Raw genomic sequence first — 24,362 nt, 5'->3', positions numbered from 1 at the left:
GCACATCAATTTTTTTCAAAGAACAATTTGTGGGAATTGTGTGATATTTACTGTGGGCCATATTTTCAGAGGCAGTTAATAAGAATCCTGAAGCTAACATGAGTCCTTCACTCTTACCTGAGTGCAGAATTTAACCCCATATCTTATCAGTGTAAATGTAATGCAGTATTTTAAACCTATAGTTCTATAGTTATTTTAAAAATGGAGGAAGACAATGGACTGAACAAACTGACCAATCAGTCAAGTTTGTAGATGAAAAAATTATAGGCTCATATTTGTATAACAGTAAAATGCTTTTCCAGGAATTTTTATTTACAGTGGCATCTTGCTCTTCAGGGAACCGTGTGCTGTACAACCTGGAACACTCAGTACTAGTAAGCATAGTTTTTTGTTATTCAAAATACAATAATGAAAAGTAAATTGAAGGGAGCAAGAACCACAGCCCACTAGGTTGAGAAGAATACTATCTGCCCATCTGAAGCCATGAGGCACTGAGTACCTAGCTCAGAAGGATCCTCTTTTCTCCAAAACCTTTGAACACACGTGTGTCAGTGGCCAGATCACAAAGATATGCCCTGCTTTTATTTAAAGAGGCACTCATAAGCATTCTTCAGTAAGATTCTGGTAGCAGAAATATCTGAAGTTCCTTAAAAAGAACTGCTACACACATCTTCTGCATTAACTGGATTACACGTAATCACGTGTGCATTAATTATACCCTACCTCTAATTTCAAACCATCATGCCTACCTTCTCCCCTACTTACTGCTTGTTCAATTTGGAGCTTATGTTCTTCATTTGTAATGTTGTTTGATTTCTCCTCTGCTCTTTAAACTTGTGAGATTATGGGATTCTGGTTCTTCTACCATAATAACCATCATCATCTCATTTGATCGCTATGTCCCCTTTGTCATTTCCCATTCCACTGACACTTCCCAAGGCGCTACATACTGTCTCTCTTGCTCTCCTTTACTCTCCCATGACGTGACCTCATCCACTTTCAAGATTTAAGACACACTTTCTACGCTGGCATTTCTAAACCTACTTCAATAGCTCTGATTTCAATCCAGCTACTTAGTCTCATGTCTCCAAATGCCTTTATATTACCTATTCAGCAGTATCCTACAAATTTCATACAGCCAAAATGTGCCTTAGTGGCCTAAAGAATAGGATCTTGGACTCTTAAGCCATCAATCATGGGGTCAAATCCCACCTGTGCTGAAAGAGATCCACAATGAAATTTCTTAGTAATTGCTCTCTACCCTGCTGGCAACTCCACTATCACCCCTATTACAAAAGCTTGCAAACAAGTGTTATCTAAACTGGGTTTGTGGAGGGATATTGAGCGTACATGCAGCCCTTCTACCATGCAGAGCCCCACTAAGGCTTCCTCTGCTTTAGTTTGCAGGAGTGGGAGGATACCACTGTCTGGATCCTCCAGCGCTCACTCAGTTTAGGTGCAGGAGGGTAGGGGGACAAGTTGAGCCTATAGAGATCTATTTCAAGCACTGGGCTAAAGTAGCATCCAGGGACTGCCTCTGCTGGAGAGTCCCTGTCCACATGACTCCTGAGGCCACCGCAGATCAGGGCTGCTCCAGCCGGGCTGTAGAGCCTCTGCCTGCAGCACACTCAGTCCAGGCCCGCCCCAGAAAAAGACTATTCCAGACACACTGGAGCACCCTGACCCACGGCAGGCCCCACAGAGATGTAGCAGCCCCCTGTCCACGATGGGCAGCAGGCTGCACCAGCACCGACCAGTTAACCATAACTAGTAAACCTCATCCATTTACAGTGGGGATTACCAGTTAACTGTTAACATGCCTAAGACTTTTTCAAAATTGATATACTGAAGGCAACATCCATATACCATACACATAAAGGTCATACATGGAGATATACATATTTTATAGAACTGGAAGGGACCTTGAGAGGTCATCAAGTCCAGTCCCCTGCCCTCTTAGCAGGACCAAGGACCATTCCTGACAGATTTATTTTTTAATACTTGCCCCAGACACCTAAATGGCCTCCTTAAGTATTGAGATTACAAACCTAGATTTACAAGGGCAATGCTCACACCACTGAGCTTTCCGTCCTCCTGGGTGATTTGATACAGTTTATATATCAGAAACTATATCAACTTCCTACCATTTATAGCCTCAAGTGACTGCCAAAACTTCCTACTTAATATGTCATGATGAATTGCAAGAGAAAAAATGATGCCACACAGAGTCTACAAAAGATCTGCAAATAGCATACAAAGGATGTGACAAGTGATTTAAGTTTAGAAGTAAGTATGAAACTTACACACTCGTTAGATAGGCTAAATTCTGCTCAGTTCACTAGTGTAAAGTTGGAGTAGTCCTACTGACCTCAATTAAATTATTCTAGACATACAATAATATTTTACTCAAAGATCTACATACTACAGTGAGTGATGCTCTGTAATACAAGAGGGAAACTAAATATTTAGCCTAGTTCAACTTGATGCAAGCAAGTACAAGTCCTCATGCTCACCTGTTTACAAAAGGAAGCAAATTCAACAGATGGGCTACATATACACTGCATTCCCCTTTCAGAAGAGAAAAGCAAATAAGGGAAATAGAAAATGCAGATGAAGCGCTGATTTACAAATCTCACATTTCATTTGCATAATCTCTTCTGATCCTGTTTCCGGAAGTGGTTTTTAAAAAAAAAAGGCATATAGATGCTGTTTTTTCGGGGGAAAAAACATTTTTGAAAGAAACTTCCTTCCTATTTGTTTCAGGAAGAAACATTCTTTCTAAAATGAGGTGGTTTTCTGGAAGGAACCCCATCTACACAGCTGTTTTTCCCCCCGGAAATATCACTTCTGAAAATGCAATCAGAAGAGATTATGCAAATGACACACAAGATTTCTAAATCAGTGCTTCATTTGCATTGATTTCCATCATTTGCATTCCACTTCCAAAAGGAAATGCAGTGTAGACACAGCTGTGAGATACAAGATTATGCAAAGTTAAACTCCTTTACACATATTTACTTCCATTTACCAATGTGTGAGCATGCAAACGTCTAAGTTGGTATAAACACAGAAGAGCTAAAACAAGTAGAAAAGATATAATTTTCAATAGCGTTTATTATTTAAACATACAACTCCTTCCTCTTTCTGCTTTTTTTTCTCTTTTGCCACACTTCTTCCTTTTAGCTTTTCAACATACACTGAGACTAGGCCAACACTAACATTCCTCTTTCGAAAGAGGCATGCAAATGAGGGGAATCAAAAATCAAATGCAGTGCAGATTTACATATCTGCCACCTCATTTGCAAACTGTTCTTTCGAAAGAGCTTTTTTTGAAAGAAAAAAGCAGTGTAAATGCAGCTTTCGAAGGTAATCCCCATCTTCGAAAGAACCGTGCTTCCTATTTTTTTAAGCAAGAAGGGTTCTTTCAAAGATAGGGTTTACGTTTGAAAGAGCTGCGTCTACACTGCTTGTTTTCTTTCGACAGAAACTCTTTCGAAAGAAGAATTTGCAAATGAGGTGCCAGATATGTAAAACTGCACCTCACTTGCATTTTTCGGTTTCCCTCATTTGCATGCCTCTTTCGAAAGAGGAATGCGAGTGTAGACAGTTTGAGAGAATATGGCACATCATCTCTAATCATCACACAACCAAAACAACAATAACAAGGTCCCAATTAAAAGCAAACTTCCAACACGGCACAAACTGGGCTGTGAGGTGTTACCTCCTAGTCTCACTACCACTGGAGTGTAAATTGAGGATTTAAATGGTAAGAATATGAGAAAACAAATCTATGGGAGTTTAAGTGAGTCCAAACTGGTGTGTTGGGTGAGAACCGAAAGATGTGAATTATATGAACCTCCGCATCTCTTGCCTCAAGAACCGCATTAGGCTTCAAATCTGTTTGACAAACACCAAATGCATTTACCTCTCTCACCCATTTCTTGAAATGCCAACAAGTGCTGAAAAATCTATTAACCTCCAAACTATTAAGGGTAGTGCATACTAAAAATCTGCAGCATGCTTTCCATTAGAAACTAATAATTTAGAACTGTATTATACATTGAATAGTAACTACTAGATAATTCTTAAAATTATTACTTTAATTTTATTAAATAAGTGTTAAAGATCCATTCCTTACACCCGCAGCTAACAGAGAAAGAGGGAAAGAGCAAAAGAAAAAAAGCACAGGAAATCAGACATATTTTGTTGTTTCATATGATAAGTACTTACATTTAAACTGCTTATAATCTATTAAGATATAGATATCACAGCATGAGAAAAAAACACTGTGAATGTAGCTAACCTCAATAAACTCCTGCAGTTGAAAAGCTGGGCTACCTGTGTTTTGTCATGATCAGCATATTAAATAAATGAAAGCTAAGTTGTGCCTTATCCAGCACTGGTAGACGATGAACTGTATGAACTAATAGATCTTTTCTATCGCCTCAGTTTATTCAGCAATCGTTCTTCAACAAATTATGTTTCAGACCAAAGTGTAGCATACAGGTTCATAACCTGAAAGCAAGCTTTTTTTCACTGCTCTAAAAGTATTCATTTAGCTACTGAAAGTGGATTGACTTCTTTCCTAAACAGGAACATTTGTGCTTTCAGATGACTTTCTGACATACTATGTTATGTTCTCTGCACCTAATGAAAACTTTTGAAGTGGAAATTACCCTCTCATGAATGCACACTCAAAACACCCACTAGTATCAGCAGGAATCATAATGAGAGCAGTGAATGTAGAATTCCAAGCAACTGACTAGATGCATCATTACCTTTTTGGGAGCCACGGCAATGTAGCACATCAAAAACGTAAGCATTACTATCTCCACACAATTAAATCTGCCAAAAATCAATTTTTCGTCATCACACCAAATTTGGCCCTGTTCTAAACAGATGCAACACAACTAACTCATCAAAGTGTCTCTGCTTACATTTAACCATCTCTATTATCATCAGCTTCAAAGACAACAATGTAATTTCGAATTTTTAAGAACTTTTCCCTATTTTATGTATACAAATTTTCACAGTTGTGCAAAACTGTGGTACATAGCTTTTATTTTTTCCCCCAGTTTTATCCATTTACATTTGTACACCTGAAGAAAATTATAGGGAAGTCAGAAAACGGGCAGTTAGACACACTTATTCAATGACAGGAGACAGTCAAGAAGTTAAAGACTTAACATTTCAAACACAAACTTTCAACATGATATGTCAAAGTATACGAAGTAAACAGCCTTAAAACAAACTCAAATAAGTTCTCCAGCAGCATTTTTCTTGCTTTATCTATCTGTAAATTATTATCAATGGAAATATTTTTGTTGGTTTGTGCATATGGTGAAACTGACATTTACTGACATTTACAAATAAAAATCTAATCCTCCCAAGTCTTCTTATTAAAAATACTCTAAAACGGCAGTTGTCAAACTATGGGCCAGGACCCCACAGTGTATCCTGACCCCATTTTAATGGGTCAGCAGGACTGGTGTTAGTCTTGGCAGGGCCCAGAGGTGAAGTGCAAACATGAACCCCACCACATAGAGCCAAACCCTGAATCTTTGGCATTCAACTCTAGGGTGGCAGGGCTCAGTTTGCAGAACCCCAGCCTGGTGCTGAAGCAGTTGGGTTTCAGCTTTGGCCTTATCCCTCCTAGACATGTAGCAATTTTTGTTGTCAGAAGGGGGTCATGGCACAATGAAGTTTGACAATCCCTGGACCAGGAACCCACTGATGTCGACTCTGTGAGTACAGGCTTGTAGGTGCTGCTCAGCATTCACAGACAAACCTCCCAGATTGGCTCCTCTCCCTGCACCAATGGGCCCAGCAAAACAGCCCATCCCTTCCACATCTCCCACCTGCTGAGGATCAGCTATTGAGCAGGAGGTGCTGGGGGGAAAAGAAGAGGAAAAGTGAGGATGGGACACGTTCAAAGGAGAGAACAGGTGGAAGACGAGAGGCAACGGTTGGAGTGAGTCAGGGCCTGAGGCAGAGCAAAGGTCAAGCAAACCCCAGGAAATCAGAAAGTCAGTGCCTCTCCTAAGAAGCCACAATTTCACTCTATTGCTGAATGTTACTGGCACTGTTGTCTCTCTTGTCAACAGAGGAACTGATCCAATAAAAGGTATTACCTCATCATCTTGTCCCACTAGTACTGGAGACAGCTGGAAAGTAAGTATATTAACTTTCCTGACCTCTGAGCCAACTCTTCTGCACTATGGAGTGCTCCTGGTCCTGGCCCTTATTCCCTCTGGGACAGAAACAGATTCCTTACATCTCCTTGGATACCAATACAGCATATGACAAGACTGAGACCAGAAAATATTAATCTGGGCATAAAATAATTAATTATGAAAAGAGAGCTAAGGACGGGGTCAGAACAAACATCCTGAAATCAGAGTAGTTTAATGCTAATTTACCTGAGTCAGATTCATTTAATGTAGTTTTTACTAAGAGAAGATGTCATGCTCACTAATGAAAAACTGTACATGTTGCTATATTTTAGTTACACTGGCCAAAGGAGAATGTAGTAACCATGAGAATAGCTTTATGAGAAATTTAAACATGAACTTGTTAACTACTGTAGCCAGTCAAAAACGGACATAGACACAGATATTGGCTTGCTGACATCATTTAATCTTGCTGTTGCATTATTTCTTTACAAACACACTAGCATTATCACACTATGTTAATATAATGCCTTCTTTGCAAAGCAAGAGCTACAATGGTTTAAGCTCTATGTAGCACTGAGACACTCCTTTTACATGTGCTGTGGTAGTTTTGGTTCCACTATCACACTGTTTCTAAACTCTTAACACTGACTTCATTTGGCTTCTTACTGATAATAACATTGCAACTGTCCCCTTCTTTAGGGGTTATTTCATTTGAACGTAATGTATACTCATATACTTGCACTAAAATGGTCTCACTGTGACTTTATATAAAGAAGGTATAATCAAATCTCATTCAAGATGCAATGTAATTAAACTATCATAACCTCCTAGGACACCAAACTTCAGGGACTTTCTTCAGCAAACAGGATGTTGGGGCAATGAATGAATAAAATGTGTCCTAAGCATATTGTTGCATTACCCTTAGAGCAAATCAGAAGGGGAAAACCAGATTCACTCCACAATTTACCTCTTTGTCTCCCTCTTACTCTGGTGGGGAGGTAGCCTCAGCTAAATATGCCACAGACTACCACCGCTTGCAGGCTGACAAGTTATTTGTGGTACTGGAGGTGACATTCAGTCAAGTCACCATTTTTTCCTGTCTACTTTCATCCAGATGCCCTAAGGGTGGCATGTCGCAGCCATCTGCAAGTTACTCTCCTCCCTCTGCAACCATTCACGGCATGAAAGCCCATACAGAAAAAAATGGGGGCACTCTAAATCTGCTTATTCCCTGTATAGCCATGAAACATGATCTGGCCCAAAACAACTATATATTTTAAGTAACATACGTTTTTCCATATATTTTTCTTTTGAAGCAAAGTTCTCCGAAAACAGACTAAATAAGGGTTCCACATTTAAGGTCTCTGACCACATCCAACTTCATCAGATTAAAAGAAAGACTGTGGGTTTTCTAACTGTCAGCCCTACAAGCCCAATCTAAAGTCAGAAAGATAGGTTGCATATCTTCACCCAGTACATCATCAAGAATTCAGATTCTGCCAGCCAAATTCTGCCCTTAGTTATGCCTATGGAATACCAATTTCTTCAAATTTTGTAGGTTAATCTCCAACTAGGGACATTAACAATTAAACAGTTAACCAGTAAGTCTTGCCCTAAATGGATGAGGCTTATTAGTTCGGGTTAAACTGCAGAGGCTGGAACAGCCCCTCACCTGCTGCAGACAGAGGACTTTTGCAGCCACAGGCAGGGAAGCTACACTACGCCTGAAGCAGCCCTGGTCTACAACAGGAGGGGCTGAAGCAGCTCCTCGACTCCCTGCTCCTCATTTAACTGGTTAACCGGTTAAACTTAGCATTTAACCAGTTAACTAATTAAATGGGATTTTACTCTCTAACTGGAATGGAAAAAATTAAGTCCAGCAGAATGCAATTGTGCAATAAGAACATTAATAACTTTTAAGTACAAACTGAAACAGACTCTAGCGCTTTCTCCTAGCAGTGCTGTCAGAACAGATATAACATTGGAAACCTCTGTGTTAGGGCAGAATCATGCCACAGAAATTGGCTGCTTCCCAGATCCAAACAAAGATCTCCAAACATGCAATGCAGAGTATCAACAGATGGGCTTCCATGCTCCACAACATTCTCCTCAATCCTTTACCCTGGCCTGATTTCTTCTAAGTTTTCTTCCTTTCCAATGGTGTAAGCAGAGGAAAACAAGCAGTTCCTTGTTATTTCTCTCTCTGAAAAGCAAGAGCTGCTTTCAGACATTAAAAACAAAATTAAACACTAAACATAGTATTCAGCATTGCCTTTCAAACAGAAACAAAAGTCTTAACACTTCCAGTTTCTTTATCCACTGTACTAAAGGTATTACTTGCACTCTTCACCAAAGCAGAAAGCTAGACAACTGGACTAAGTTTTGTAACAAGGCAAACTTTAACCATGTAAAAACTTTATTCGTTCCTTAAAGTTCAATTAACTTCAAGAACATGTGTAAGTTTTCACAGAATCAGGGCTCTACTTGGTAAATCTAGTTGTATATGATACACTCCTCAAAATTTGTCCCTGAACATTACTTTTATTTCAATGACAATGTTGTTTACGTCATACAAGATATGAAATCAAGGCCACAATTCATATTTAAACATTTTAAGTCCGTGTGCTCTCCAAATGATAAAGTATTTAATTGAATTCCAATGATATCACAAAATAAAATCAGTGTTACACTACTATCACCAGATTTTACTTTTTTAGGTTTCTTTTCCATCTTTAAATTCTGCAATAACAAGGGGAATGAAGTAGCACCACTGTTGCTAAATATGTATGTATTTATAAATTAACCCATTTCAAATCACATCAAAAACTTTTCACAAGTTTTCAGCCTGATATCACTGTTTTTATTGTTGTCATAGACATCTGTTTAAAATATTTAAAAATTCACAAAACAGTGAGATACCTCGATTGGCGTTGGTTTGGTTTGATTTTTAAGAAGGACCAGAACAAAACCTATTTTATAAATGTTTTAGCTCTTAAGGCAAATAGCTGTTCTATTTCATCTTTCTAAAACTGGGAAAGGGGCAAACTTTAGTTTGAAACACACCAAACTGCACTTATAGTAAGCTACTTTCATAACTTTTTTAAGTTTATGTTTTTAAAAATTAGTTATACAAAGCATATCACATAAAATTTCATTAATTTCAATATAATTTTACATCTCATGCATCTGATCTGCAAACATGACATTATACTTTTCACTGTGACTTACAATACAACCGATCAGAGCCAAGTGAGAAATATTTCATATTATCTTACACTTACACTATTTTTTCAGTATTTTAAATAATAGCCTTATGGTAACATATTTACCATTTACATTATACAATATCCTAACAAAAATTTGTCACTGTAACAGGTATATGAAAAAGAAGACTATAACACTTCTAGTTACACTGTAATAGTCGTGAATTGTTTCATTCCTCTGATAAAATGTATACCACATTTTATTCCCTTGGCTTGATTGCAGTTATAAAAAATTAAAACAATTCAAATTAAAGGAAAGAAGAAAACTTAGAATTAAGACATCTCCAATATCCTTTATTCATGGAATTATATCAAAACCGTGTGTAACACAGTGGCTACGTCTACACTAGCCCCAAACTTTGAAATGGCCATGCAAGTGGCCATTTTGAAGTTTACTAATGAAGCACTGAAATGCATATTCAGCGCTTCATTAGCATGTGGGCAGCCGCAGCACTTCGAAATTGATGCGCCTCGCCGCCGCACGGCTCATCCCGCCGGGGCTCCTTTTCGAAAGGACGCCGCCTACTTCGAAGTCCCCTTATTCCCGATGGGAATGCATATTCAGCGCTTCATTAGCATGTGGGCGGCCGCGGCACTTCGAAATTGACGCGCCTCGCCGCCGCGCGGCTCATCCCGCCGGGGCTCCTTTTCGAAAGGACGCCGCCTACTTCGAAGTCCCCTTATTCCCGAATAAGGGGACTTCGCCTAGGCGCGTCAATTTCTAAGTGCCGCGGCCGCCCACATGCTAATGAAGCACTGAATATGCATTTCAGCACTTCGTTAGTAAACTCTGAAATGGCCACTTGCATGGCCATTTCGAAGTTTGGGGCTAGTGCAGACACGGCCAGTAAGTCTAATCTCGCATTGTTTGCACAAGGCAAAACTCACAGCCTGAAATCTTGATCCTAGGAAATCTGATGGCAAATTCCCACTGAATTCAAGGCCAAGACTGCCTAAAGGGTGTGTCAACGTAAGGGGAAAAACCCTGTATCCTGTATTTTATCATGCATTTATATAGATCTACTAATGCATTAAAAGTACATCTGTTTTGTCCATGCTAGGATGTCAATGTGTGAATCACCATATACTAACATACCTTCTAGTGAAAACAAGGCACCTCATGTAACTGAAGGGAGACTGGCACTGCAGTGTTTCTCGCATTCTCTAGAGCATTTACGCATATGTGCAATGGGATTGTTCCCAGTACAGACCCCTGTGGGACACCACTAGTTACCTCTCTCCCTTCTCACTTACTCTTTGTTTCCTATCTTTCAACCAGTTATCAATCCATGGCTGCATCTACACTACAGCAATCCTTCGAAAGAAGTTCTTCCGGAAGAGATCTTCTGGAAAAACTTCTTTTGAAAGATTGCATCCACACACAAAAAGCAGACTGAAACATCAATCTGCTCTTTCAATAGAGAGCATTCACACAGCCCCTGCTCTTTCGAAAGAATGGGCCAGGGATCAAAAAATCCAGTGCCGGGAGGGGCTGCTTTTTCAAAAGAAGGGCCCACAACCTTTTTTTCAAAAGAATCTCTCGGCGAAAGGCACTCTTTCTCATCTAGGAGAGGAAGAGGGCCACTGGAAAAAGGGCCACGTTCTTTCGCTTTCAGATTGAAAGAGTGCATTTTGTGTGTGGACAGTTTGCAGATTTTTCAAAAAAGGCCCAGGTTTTCAAAAAAACTCTAGATGCTGCACATAAGAGGACCTTCCCTCTTATCCCAAGACAGTTTACTTTGCCTATGAGCCTTTGATGAGGGATCTCGTCAAAGGCTTTCTGGGAATCAAAGTACACTATATCCACTGAATTCCTCTGACCCACCTGTTTGATGACCCCCTCAAAGAATTATAGCAGATCAGTGAACCAAAATTCTCTTTACAGAAACCAAGTTGACTTTTCTCCAACAAATTATGTTCCTTCAACTGTCTGACAATTATACTCTTTATTGTAATTTCAACCAATTTGCCTGATACTGAAGTTAGACTTACTGGTCTATAATTGCCAGGATCACCTCTAGAGCAATTTTTAAAATTGATGTCACATTAACTATCTTCCAGTCATGTGGTACAGAAAATAATTTAAAGGATCAGTTACAAACCACAATTAGTAGTTCCACAATTTCTCATCTGAGTTCTTTCAGAACTCTTAAGTGAATGCCATCTGGTCTTGGTGATTTGTTACTGTTTAGTTTATCTATTTGTTCCAAAACCTAAATATGGACCACCTAAACACCTCAATTTCGAACAATTCCTCAGATTGGCAGCTAAAAAGAATGGCTCAGATTGGAGAATCTCCCTAATGTCTTCAACCATGAAGACTAATGCAAATAACTCATTTAGTTTCTCCACAATTACCTTATCATCCTTAAGTGCTCCTTTAACATCTCAATAGTCCAGGGGCACCACCGGCTGTTTTGCTGACTTCCTGCTTCTTATGTGCTTAAAAACACCTTGCTTTTACTTTTTGAATTTTTGGCTGGCTGTTCTTCAAATTCCTTTTTGGCCTTCCTAATTATATTTTTACACTTCATTTGATGGATCTTATGCTCCTTTATATTTTTCTCACTAGGATTTAACTTTTGCTTTTTAAATAATGCCTTTTTATCTCTCACTGCTTCTTTAACTTGGTTGCTAACCCACAATGGCACTTTTTTTGTTTTCTTACTGTGTGTTTAACTCGGAATATACATTTTGAGTTGAGCCTCTATTATGGTGTCTTTGAAAAGTTTCCATGTTGCTTGGAGGGATTTCACTTTTGGCACTGTACTTTTTAATTTCTGTTTAACTAACCTAATTTTTGTGTAGCCCCTCTTTCTGAAATTAAATGTCATGTGTTGGGCTGCTATGCTTTTCCCACAAAAGGAATGTTAAATTTAATGATATTAGGGTCACTATTTCCAAGTCGCCCAGCTATAGTCACCTCTTGGACCAGATATTGTGCTCTACTTAGAACTAAATCAAGAAATGCCTCTCCTCTTGCGGGCTCCAGAACCAGCTGCTCCAAGAAGTTGTTATTTAAAGCATCAGAAAAATTTATCTCTGCATCCTGTCCTGAGGCAAGGTGTACCCAATAGTTGAAATCCCCCCATTATTATTATTATTTTTATTGCCTATTTAACTTCCCTTAGTATTTCAGTCACTATCGCTATCCTGGTCAGGTGGTCAGTAAAATGTCACTACTGCTATATTCGTATGATTAGGACATGGAATTATTATCCATAAAGATTATATGAAGCAGATTGATTCATTTAAGCTTTTTACTTTGTTTGATTCTATACCATATTTCACATATATTGTCACTCCTCCATCAGCATGGCCTGTTTTATTCTTCTATTTCATATCCTGGCAGTAGCGTATCCCGTTGATTATCCTCACTCCATCAAGTTTCTGTAATGCCTACTACATCTAGCTACTAATTCAATACAAGGCACTCAAGTTCACCCATCTTATTATTTAGACTTCTCGTGTTTGTATATAAGTACTTTAAAGACTTGCCTCTATTAGCTGTCTGTCATTACCTGATGTAAATGAATAGGATTCTTTTTCATTTGATTGTTTCTCATCTGATCTTACCCATGTCTGCTCATCTCCCATCTTCTACTCTTTATTCAGACATACAGAATCTCTATTAATAGACCCTCACCTGAGGGATGTCTCTGTCTGCTCCACGCGCTTCTCCGCCTCTGTCAGTCTTCCCCCAGCCCTTAGATTAAAAAATGCTCTATGACCTTGCAAACAGAAGCAGCTAACGGACATTTGGTGAGGAAGTTTACTGGGGGAGTTTGAAAGGGCTATACACTTGACATTCTTTAATCTTCTTTTAACAAAAGCCAAAACCACCTGATTATTTTTAAATCTATTGAACTAATTCCTCTAGAGCAGTGGTTCTTAACTTTTAGTGCAGAATGCAACCCTCTGTTTCTCAAAATATGTTCTCACACCCCTTATCAAAAAACAAAAATGGAGACGGGGGCCTATTCACTTTTAAATGCATATTAAATATATGTAAAACAGTTTTATGTTATTACTCACCCTGGCCACGTCTACACGTGCACTCTACTTCGAAGTAGCGGCGCCAACTTCGAAATAGCGCCCGTCACGGCAACACGTGTTGGGCGCTATTTCAAAGTTGAAATCGACGTGAGGCAGCGAGACGTCGAAGTCGCTAACCCCATGAGGGGATGGGAATAGCGCCCTACTTCGAAGTTGAACGTCGAAGTAGGGCACGTGTAGACAATCCGCGTCCCACAACATCAAAATACCGGGGTCCGCCATGGCGGCCATCAGCTGAGGGGTTGAGAGACGCTCCCTCTCCAGCCCCTGCGGGGCTCTATGGTCACCATGTGCAGCAGCCCTTAGCCCAGGGCTTCTGGCTGCTGCTGTTGCAGCTGGGGATCCATGCTGCATGCACAGGGTCTGCAACCAGTTGTCGGCTCTGTGGATCTTGTGTTGTTTAGTGCAACTGTATCTGGGGGGGCCCTTTAAGGGAGTGGCTTGCTGTTGAGTCCGCCCTGTGACCCTGTCTGCAGCTGTTCCTGGCACCCTTATTTCGATGTGTGCTACTTTGGCGTGTAGACATTCCCTCGCAGTGCCTATTTCGATGTGGTGCTGCCCAACGTCGAAGTTGAACATCGACGTTGCCAGCCCTGGAGGACGTGTAGACGTTATTCATCAAAATAGACTATTTCGATGTTGCTACATCGAAATAAGCTATTTCGATGTAGCGTGCACATGTAAACGTAGCCCATAAATAATAGTACAGTAGACATACAAAAATAGGCAAACACTACCCAGAGATGTTGCACAGTTTTGCTGCGGAAATAAACTGGAACCGATGTACTAACAGTTAACATTTTGTGTTTAATTTGTGTTTTCGATGATTTATCTTCGAAAAAGATCTGGCATGTCTCGCACCCCCTGAAAGGGCATCACACACCCCCAAGAACTGTGTGCACCCCAGGTTAAGAACCACTGCTCTAGCAGTAAAAAGAGAATGCTGGTAGAAGCCCAGCAGAATGGAGACTATCCATGTTGCACATGTTTACATTCAATGCAAGGAGCTCCTGGCCCTGAGAGACCACATACCAACTTTGGAGACCAGGGCAGCTGCACTGGAGGAGACATACACAGATGAGACTTTCTGAAACACAGTAGAACAGTCCCACCCCCAAGCAGGCAGCCTCTGTGTTGCTGAAGAGGATGAAAGGTTCCAGGAAGGAGAACATCCATCTGGAGCAGAGACAAATGAACCCATAATTAGAACTCTTCTTCAAGATGATACTGTGGTTTCCTTTCACACTGAAGATTCCTTTCCAGGGGAAGAAACCTCAGTTATCAGGAAAAGACAGATGTTAGTAAAGGGGGAATTCGATCATTAGAAACATACACAGCTGGGTTTGCAATGACCAGGAGAACCACACGGTGACTTGCCTGCCTAGGGCAAAGGTTGGAGCTCTCTCAAGACACCTAGATAGACTTATGTGTAGCGCTGGGGACCAGCTGGTGTCATGGGACATGTAAGTATCAATGCCACTGGGAAAGCTATAAGTCCTAAAGGCCATATTTAGGCTGCTAGAAAAAAAGATTGAAATCCAGAACCGTAACAGTAGCATTCTCTCAAATGCTTCTAGTTCCACACACAGGACCAGCTGGACAGGCAGAAAGCATGGATGAGATGATGGTGTAGGGAGGAGGGGTTTGGATGTATTAGGAACTAGAGAAATTTTAAGGAAAAGCCTACACAGAAAGGATGAGCTCTACCTAAACCAAAATGAAACCAGATTTTTCGCACTTAAAATTAGAAAAGCACATTTTTAAGATAGAACCTAAAACACTGCTTTTTCATTTGCACTTATTTAAAATCTCACCTTTTTTCTCAATGTAAAATGGATTTTAATCTAGGGTTTTCATACTGAAAAATATTTTATTAAAAATATTAGATCAAGGTCTCTAACTCACGGCACACAGACCATCTACGGCTGGAGCATTTTCGCAACTCAGCTTGGGAGTCCGGGCAGCCAGGGAGGGGTGTGTCCGTATCCATCCTCCAATTCCCACCCCTTTCTACCCACCACCTCACCCTCTCCCTCCTGTTGTACCCTCTCCCCTAAAGGATGTGGCCAGTACCAGTTCATCCAGTACTCAAATATTCCTTAAATTTTATTCGTTGTTAATACAACTCAGAAAACCGAAGAAACCTCATTTGGGTTTTCGGAAACCATTCTGAATTTCACATACTAGGATAGGGATGGGCAACATATGGCCTGTGGGCCGGATCTGGCCCGCCACTTCCCTTGACCTGGCCCATAACGCTCAGGGCTCTCCCCAGAACAGCGGGGGTAAGCAGCTGGGCAACAGCACTAAACTCACGTGGCTCGCTCTGCTTGGCTCTGCGTTGCTGCCATTCCCTCTCCCTGCCCAGGCTGTGGAAAGGGCAATGCAGGGAAGCTAGAACAGGGTCCTGAAGGCCTTCCCCTGACTACTTCCATTAGTTGTGAAACATGGCCAATGTGAACAGCAGCAGGCGAGTGCTGCAAGTGCAGGGCTTTGAAGAATCACCTATGCTCTCTTCAGGAGCTGCACCAGGTAAGCACCCCAATCCCCTGCTCCCTCCCAAACCTTCTCTACCAGACCCTGCACACCCACCCAGCTCCTGCACCCTACCTCACAGCCAAACCCTGCAGCACCATCCCAGCTTGGTCCTGCACCCTCTCTCCCACTCATACCCCGCTCCCATCCCCAGCCTTCTCCTATACCTAACCTTCATTCAGACTGCGCACCTCCACCCTTTGTCTTCTCCTGCACTCTACCCTCTGCCAGCTACTCTCAAATCACTCATTCACCCAACCCCCACACTTCCATCCCCAGGCCACTCCTGCACCCTACCTCTCACTGAGACACCACACTCCCACCCTGCTCCCCAGCAGCTTCCTCACAGACAACAAACCCCTCGTTTTGGCCCCATTCCAGTATCTAGGGTGCCCCCACAAAATCTACTACCCCAGGGCCCCAGCAGAATTAATCTGGCACCGAGGAGAAGCCCTGAGACTCGATTTCGCCCACCCCCTACCCCATGGGCTTGAGCAGGAAGGAAACGCTGGCACCCCAAGTTGCATAAATAAGGTTCGTGCCTTTTTCTGCTTTCCAGTGAGCCAGGTCAGTGCATTTTGGGCAGGTTGTTTTTCGCGTCTCACTTGTGTGCCCCTAACTGATTTTTCTGTGGGTTAGTGGCCCCCAACCCAAATTAGGTCTGCCCCACTCCTGCACAAAGTCCTTAACTATACTCATGGAGGTCTGGATGTACAGCACTGTTGAAACTGTAAAATGTATACTCACATTTTAAGAATCTGCACATCAAAACTCAAAACTATTTACTAGCTAAAATCTGTTAAATAGATACGTGAAGCTCCCAATGCCAATACCTAAAACTAATACTTCTTTCTCTATTATGGGCTGAGATGTCCTTCAGTATATCAGAACATTCCTCTATGCCATATCATAGCATATTATAGTTCCAGCTATACTGCAATGTAGTGTTTACAATTCAGTGTTTAGAATAATTTCTTGTTCCACAGTTTCTTCAGTTGGCTTTATTTAATTTGCTGTTCAAAACAGTTTATCACATATTCTTTCCCTATATTTATATATTTTTAAAAGACATTGGTTGGAGAAAATGACAATGCAATCTCAGATTTCAAATTATTGGAAAAAGAAATTGATTACTTAGTTTACTTGAAAATCAGTGTCCAGTACAGATATTTTCAATGGCTTTCCTGTAAATACAACCAACTAGTAATTAAAGTAATAACCAGATATCTTGGGAAAGACAAAAGGAGCACCATCAAAGTGCACAGGAAAGTATGAAATACCATTGTGTTACCAGTGATAACTCCTCCTGAACTCTTGCTATGTACCCTTCAATTAATTAGTTTGCTCTAATGTGAATCCTGGCCCTAAGTCAACGGCAGTGTCAACATTCATGTCAGAGGGTCCAGGATTTCTCTCAGCCTACCAAGTTCTTAATAAACTCAGCTCTTACAGCCCAAACTTGTAACTCCTCACGCAGGCAAAACCCACACTAAGGCTATGTCTTCACTATCGGGAGGATCAATCCTGCCAAAGTCAATCTTCTGGTGTTTGATTTAGTGCACCTAGTAGACAAACTAAACTGAACATATAGGGCAGCACCTGTGTTGGTGCCAGTACTCCTGCCCCTTGTAAGGAATAAGGAAAGTCAACATGAGTGAAACACCCATCAAGCTCCCTTAGTGGAGACAGTGCAGAAACTGAATTAAGGTACATTGACTTCAGCTACGAAATTAACATAGCTGGAATTGCATACCTTAATTTGACCTTCCACTGTAGGGCAGACCTGCCCTGAGACTTAGTCTACATTGTATCACTTACAGCAGCACAGCTGTGCCACCACAGCTATGTTTTTTTAAGGCAAGCAGTGTTGCTGTTCTTCATCAGAGAGCGTTCTCAGGCTTACAAAATAAAACCAACCCCAAGAACGGCAGTAGTTTTGTCAGTGGGAAAGCGTCCCTCACTGACAATGCCACACTGGTGGTTTTTTGTTAGTAAAACTTTTATTAGATAGGGGGCTTTTTAAACTCAAACCAACCAAAGTTTTTACCAATGCAAGTGCAATGTAGCTATAGCCTAAAGTCAATAGGAGATTTGCCTGAGTGAAGTGTTACAACATTAACCCTTTGGAAGAAGCTCCCTTTCACTTGCAATTAACTTTAAAACCTTTGTTTTGTTTTTTTAAACTGTTATCTTGTGAAGAAGAATTCTGCCAAGTGTTTTAAGCAAGATTTATCTCACTGAAATTTTTTAAACTCATACAAAATGTTTCTTCAGACAATTCTAGGAGATAGCCAGCCAAATAAGGAATCTGGTTGGTTAGTTATTTCATTATTCTGTAACCTCAAATATTCTGAATGAAAAGACCAGCACAAAACAAAATATCTGGAACTAAATCAAATACTTGGTCTATACTAGAAAAGCTGTACCAATATAGCTATGTCATTTAGAGCAGGCGTGTCCAACCCGCGGCCCTGGACAGCTAGTAATGCGGCCCCACAAGATGATAAACTTTTAACATTATTATGTGATTCATATACATTAACTATATTATATATTTTATATGCGGCCCAAGACAATTCCTCTTCACTCAATGCGGCCCAGGCAAACCAAAAGGTTGGACACCCATGATTTAGAGGTATGGGTTTGGTTTTTTTTTCCCTAACTTCTGTAAATATACCAGGATAAACTCTTGTGTGCATGATGAAGTTGCACCATTATATAGGTGACTTTTATCCATCTAACTTATTTCCCAAACCAGAATAAGCACCTTTATATAAAAATACCAGTAGGTTTGCATCCACACTACAGGTTTGTTTTCTGCTGCTTTATACTGCCATAAGCAGAGAAACAAAACTTTCTAAAGCAGATAATCACAAAAACCTTCTCTACATGAGAAATGTTTTTTGGTACAGCTATAAAAGTAAAGCTATACCAATAAAGCTTCCTTGTGAAAACGCAATTCTATAGTCAAAAATTCTTTTATTGGTATACCTTATACTAGCTCCCTGAACAAAGTAAGCTATAATAGCAAATGGGCTTTTTTGCAGGTTTAATTAACTGTGGCTTCCCCCCAGGCACTTGTTAACATAATTACCTGGGTTAGGGATGTAAAAGAGTGTGATCCTGACTTATGTAGCTGTGCCAGCACAACCTCAACCATACATACAATTATACTTTTGCTCTTGCTAATCTTGTTTGCGACAGGGCATTGCAATAGGCACAAACACAGTTTACCAATATCTATGCAAGCACATTGTTTGCTGGTATATCTCCTGGCTGTCCTAGGAAAGAAGCAGTGTCATACTGTCTAATGGAGTAGTATATAGGTAACCAAATGGCCAAATCCAGACCACCATACATTTTCGAACCAATCCTGAAATCTTTTTCTTTATTATTGTTATTCGGTTATTTCAGTATTATTATTATTTTCTCAGGAGCCCTGAGTCTGGACCAAGAAATTGGGATCTTGACAAAAAGAAACAATTGACTACTACTGGTTTATACCAGTTACCCAAAAATTGAGCTATTTCAGCATAAGGATTTGTTTTTTTGTTTAACTAGTAGAACTGCATCTATACAAGGGCTTTAGCTGACATAGTTATGTTGATTAAGAATGCAATGTTTCACATACTGTGTGAGCAAAACTTTAAAGTGGAGGCCAGGCAAAAGTGACATTTGCTAAAAAATGACCTTTGTACTTTTAGTTCCTAATCCTGTAAATGTTTGGAAATATTCACAAATAAAATATGCATGTGCAGGATTGAGCAATTAGTGATACAGTCATGGTAATGTTACATATTTTATCACTTACTTACTGATTTGCTCAAATTAGTACAATAATCCACAGGAGATCTCATAATCATTAGTACAAATTAGATTCTACCAGATAATCAGCACTATTAAAATTATTTTTTGATGTTATGGCTTCAATGTATTAGTCTCAGCAAAATGACACCCACAACTCTGAAAGTGACATGTTTTCATGCATTAAAAATATAAAATTCAGATGTAAACAAGAATTCCCCTCCCTTTTAATTGAATTTTAAAAATGAATTGAAGAGGTTACTGTCCTGTCATTGATACTGGTTGTCTTCAAAAAACAAGCCTATAGGGTTGTGTTAAGATGTTATAGATATTATAGTTGATACAAAGAAATTTTAAAAATTAAGCAAGGAAAATGTTTAATTTCTCATTGAAAATACAACTCAAAATCTTGCCACCAGGAGGCAAAGGCTTTTTAAAAAATGCCTTAAAATTAATCCCAAATGAGAAACTCTTTCAGTACCATCACAAAAGCATGAGAGGTCAGAAACTGACAAGGACATACTATAATTTATCAGAAGACATAAAATTCAAAAGTAAACAAGTGTACCACATACTTCTCTAGGTTTTTTACGCAATTTGACATTAATTTCTGTGACTTGAACACAGACTTAAGTCTTTTCCTAAACACATATTAATAAGTATACCTTAAATTGTGTTGAATTTGTAGGATATAGGTATATTTTTAAATATAAGAGAAATACATACAGCTCCAAAACAAAACAAAAAAACCTTTCATCATAACAGAGCAGCCATTTTTCAACCAGTGGGAAGGAGCTTTCTCATGGGAAAATTTTCTTCTAGTATCAGTCTTAAAAATGGTCATGAGAAAATACCAGCCCCATTTTCTCCTCCTCACCCTGCTCCCCAAAATATATTCATGACTATCCCCAGAGAGGGCAACAAAAACCTGGTATTTACTCACCCACTAAATGGGTTACTTGCCCTAGACATGTGGCCAAGTAGAACTGACTATTAAAAGGCATGTTTTATAGTCTTTCTAGTGATAAAGATTTTTTTGTCATGTGTTAGGTGACATTTCAAAAACATCTATTCCTTTGAATTTATTAGGACACCCTCCTTTTGCTTCTCGTCACAGCATGAGACAGCAGACTTCACCACCAGGAAGGTAATGCTTTTCACCTCCTTGGGACAGGAATTCCAAATGTAGAGTATCCCCCATCCCTGAGCTTGCAACAAATTTTGGATTCAGAGCTAAACAAATAATTCCCCTCACGGAAGAGCCTTTAAAGCGCAGGTCCCCACCCTTGGGGCACAGCTCCCTCACAGCCCACTAAAATCGTTTAGCTTTGAAGACACTTCGCACACATGCTCAGCCCAGGGTTGCGGGGACAATCAGAAGGGGACTTCAAGTGAGAGAGACTCAAAAAGGCCCTCCCGGGAAACATCTCCTCAGAGCGAAATAAAGACCTGGGCCAGGTTTCCTTAACGCACACAAGTGACAGGCTCTTTTTCGTCGCCAGAGGCCCCCCCGTCCACCCACCCACCCACACACACACACACAAGCCCCCCCCCCCGATTTCACAGCCGTCTCCGCAGAGGAGAGAGGGGAAAGGAGGATCAGCAGCGGCTTGAGCCGTGGAAACGGCAAAGCCAGTGGCCGGAGCCGGATACAGGAGCATGAAACAAGGAACATGAAAGAAAATTTCCCCCTCCCCTCCCGTTACCCGCACCCAGGGCTTTAAAATGGCGCCGGTAGGGGAGGAGGAAGGGGAGGCGGTCAGAAGGGAGGAGAGTCACAGAGAAACTGCGCAACAAACGCTGGCAGGCGGCCAGACAGCGCCATCTTCTCCGGCTCTGCCGGTCAGTCGGAGTCACACAGACCAGCCAGACCAGCCCCGTGCGCACCCGACCGGGGGTCTCCTGGTAACTCCGGCGGTGCGACAGCCCGCAGCAGATACTGGGGCGAGCAGCGTGTCAGGGAAAGCAAAAGACTTCACCAAGCCCTTGCCTTCCTCCCCTACTGGTTATTCAATAACACCTTCCATACAAACACCAAGAGGTCCTAGTTGGCCCTCAGCTGTGAGGGATTTTAATATAATATATATGTGCCACACTTCATCTCCCCCCGCCCCCCGAGCCGAAAGATTTTCAGGCTGGAGAAAAAACAGCTAAAATCAGGCAATCCCCCACCACGTACAAAAATACCCGAGTGCTTTTCCCCTTCCGCAATGACGCCCCTCAATAACGCCCCCAGGGCTTGGCTCAAAATAAAAGCGAGATTTGAAGAAAAAATAAACAAATGTTCGGAGGACTGAACAGCAAAGCCCTTAAAAAGCAAAGCCAAGCACATTACCGGAGAGAAAGGCGGTTTATTGTTGCGTTTTACAATAGATCGCAGGTCAATACACGTTTAAGAAAGCGGCGGGTACACCGGAGAGCCTGATCCCACAAAGGAGAAAAAAGAAAAGAAAAGAAAAGAAATCAAACACAAATCCACCGCCCCAAAATCGCCCGCCCGCCCAGGAACCAGGACTTCCACTCCTCGGGAAAAACACAGGCAAATTCGGAAGGACCTGCGAAGAAAGCATCAAAATCAAGTGGCCACGACAAAACCGATGAAAAATAAATCCGCAGACGACACAAATCAGAGCGACAAATTCGGAGGAATTACACGACCGGGGTGGTGGATGCAAGTAGCGGGGGGGGAAAAAAATCAAGCCAGGAGTGAAGAAAAAACAGAAAAATCCTTCCCGGCCCCGCACAGGCAGGAGAGAGACGACGTGTCTCCATTTTCCCGAGGAGGTGGAAGAAAGAGTGTTTCACAGCCCAGAGAGCTTTAGAGAAAAGCAAAGAAACGAGGGGGGAAAAAAGAGGGAGGAGATTTGAAAAGATTATTTTTCTTTCTCCCTCTCACACTCTCTCTATCCCCCTCTCTCTTCAGATTCACACACACCCTCTCTCTCTCTCTCTCTCTCCCTCTCCCCTTCTAGCCCTCTCTTGATGGCCATCAAAGGGGGCGGAAAATAAAAAAAAAAAAAGACCAACAACTAATTTTAAACCAGCTCAATCAATGAGTCATTAAAAGATTTTTTCCCTCCTCTCCTGCATTTGCATGGCATCAACAAGAAGAGGGGGGAAAAACACCCCCAAACCTCTCCCCTCTCTGCAGTTATCAGCCTGGACCTGAAACCTTATCTCTCGCCTCTCTCGCTCCTCTTTATTTTAAGAAACAACTTTTTTCTCCAAGTGGCCCCAGCAGCCACCACCGCAGCCTCGCTGAAAAAGAAATAAATATTTCATTTCCCTGTGAATTAGCATCTGCCCAACAACCACCACCCACCAAAATATCCCTCTTCTTTCTCCCTGTCTCCCCTCTCGCTCTCTCTAGATATATATTTATATACATAGCCCCAGAGCCAATAGCTCTCTGGGCTGAAACCTAATATCCTGGTTTTGGCAACTCCTGGTTGTTAATTTGCTCCTCTTTCTTTTCTGTCTGTCTGGAGATAGATTTCCCCCCTCTCTTTTCCCTCCCCGAAGGAAGGGAGGAAGGAGGTTGTGTGTTTTTTTTTTCCTTGAAATTTTTATCACAAAATTATAATACACTCAAAGGGAAACTCACCGTCATGAAAAAGCAGTGCCTTGTCAACGGGGTTTCTTCGCCATCACATCAGGGGCTGGCAGTGTAAGAGAGAGAGAGAGACAGAGAGAGAGAGAGAGAGAGAAGGGAGGGAGGCAGGGAGGGGGGAGAGAGAGAGAAAGAGAAAGAAAGAGAAGAGAGCACTGCACTACACTGCACAGCATAAGCACAGCACAGCACAGAGTTGGAGTTGCCAGCTATACGGAGAGAGAATAAGCAGAGGGAGAGAAAAAGACACACGCAGCCACCACACATAGACGTTATTGCTATTTTCTAAGCTCTAGCTAACACTCTCCTCTCCATTTTTTTATAGTCGGACACTTTACAAAGTTTTTTGAGAGAGAGAACTGTGGATCTGACCATCTAGAAGTGGTTGAACTGTTCACTTTCAGTAAAGGTTGTAATCTACATTGTTTAAAAAACTAAACAAAAACAACCTTGCGTTTTTCCCTAAAAACACATTGAAAGCCTCCAAAATTTCTTCCTGACTGAAGCTGTAAAATGTGTGACATTTTTGTGCGCTTTAACCTAAAAATGTGTAAAACAGGATCCTTCTCATTAAGTTATAATTTACTGATTTACCATGTTAAAATGTGAATTGTGAATGTGTCCCACCTCCAAAAAATACCTTAATTAAAAGCAAGTTTAATTTAAAATGCCTGACAGCAGTAATAAAGTGAACCAGTCCCAAAGTCAATGCAATACTAAATCTCCATTTATTTTAAAGTTTTGAGTAATCTAGAAAGGGAAAATATGATCCAAGTTTGTAAAGGAGTGAACTTGTTGATATACTGAGTACTCTAATAATTATTTCACTTAAAAATAATATATTATTTTGATTCTTTAAAAATACAAGCTTTTAATGTATAACATTTTAAAATAGCCGAAAGGTCTCCTTTAAAAAGAAAA

General features: G+C 40.9%; 1 protein-coding gene across 4 annotated transcripts in view; it reads right to left on the bottom strand.

Moving 5' to 3' along the window:
* The window catches only part of BICRAL (BICRA like chromatin remodeling complex associated protein), a 69,169-nt gene that overhangs the window by 28,691 nt on the left and 16,116 nt on the right, over positions 1–24,362 (bottom strand). The window contains exon 1 of one of the 4 annotated variants that reach the window (XM_074989595.1): positions 23,436–23,551. The exons of 1 other annotated variant lie outside the window; for it this stretch is intronic. The gene's annotated coding sequence lies outside the window, so the exon portion shown is untranslated. Of the gene's footprint in view, positions 1–765; positions 2,665–22,166; positions 23,069–23,435; positions 23,552–24,362 lie in introns of those variants that run through there. 2 more of the 4 variants (XM_074989596.1, XM_074989598.1) reach the window with 2 other exon arrangements.

Source organism: Carettochelys insculpta, chromosome 3 (genome assembly GCF_033958435.1).
Source record: "Carettochelys insculpta isolate YL-2023 chromosome 3, ASM3395843v1, whole genome shotgun sequence".
Lineage (NCBI taxonomy): Eukaryota > Metazoa > Chordata > Testudines > Carettochelyidae > Carettochelys > Carettochelys insculpta.
The sequence above is the reverse complement of the archived record's forward strand: the minus strand, read 5'-3'. Positions and strand labels throughout refer to the sequence as shown.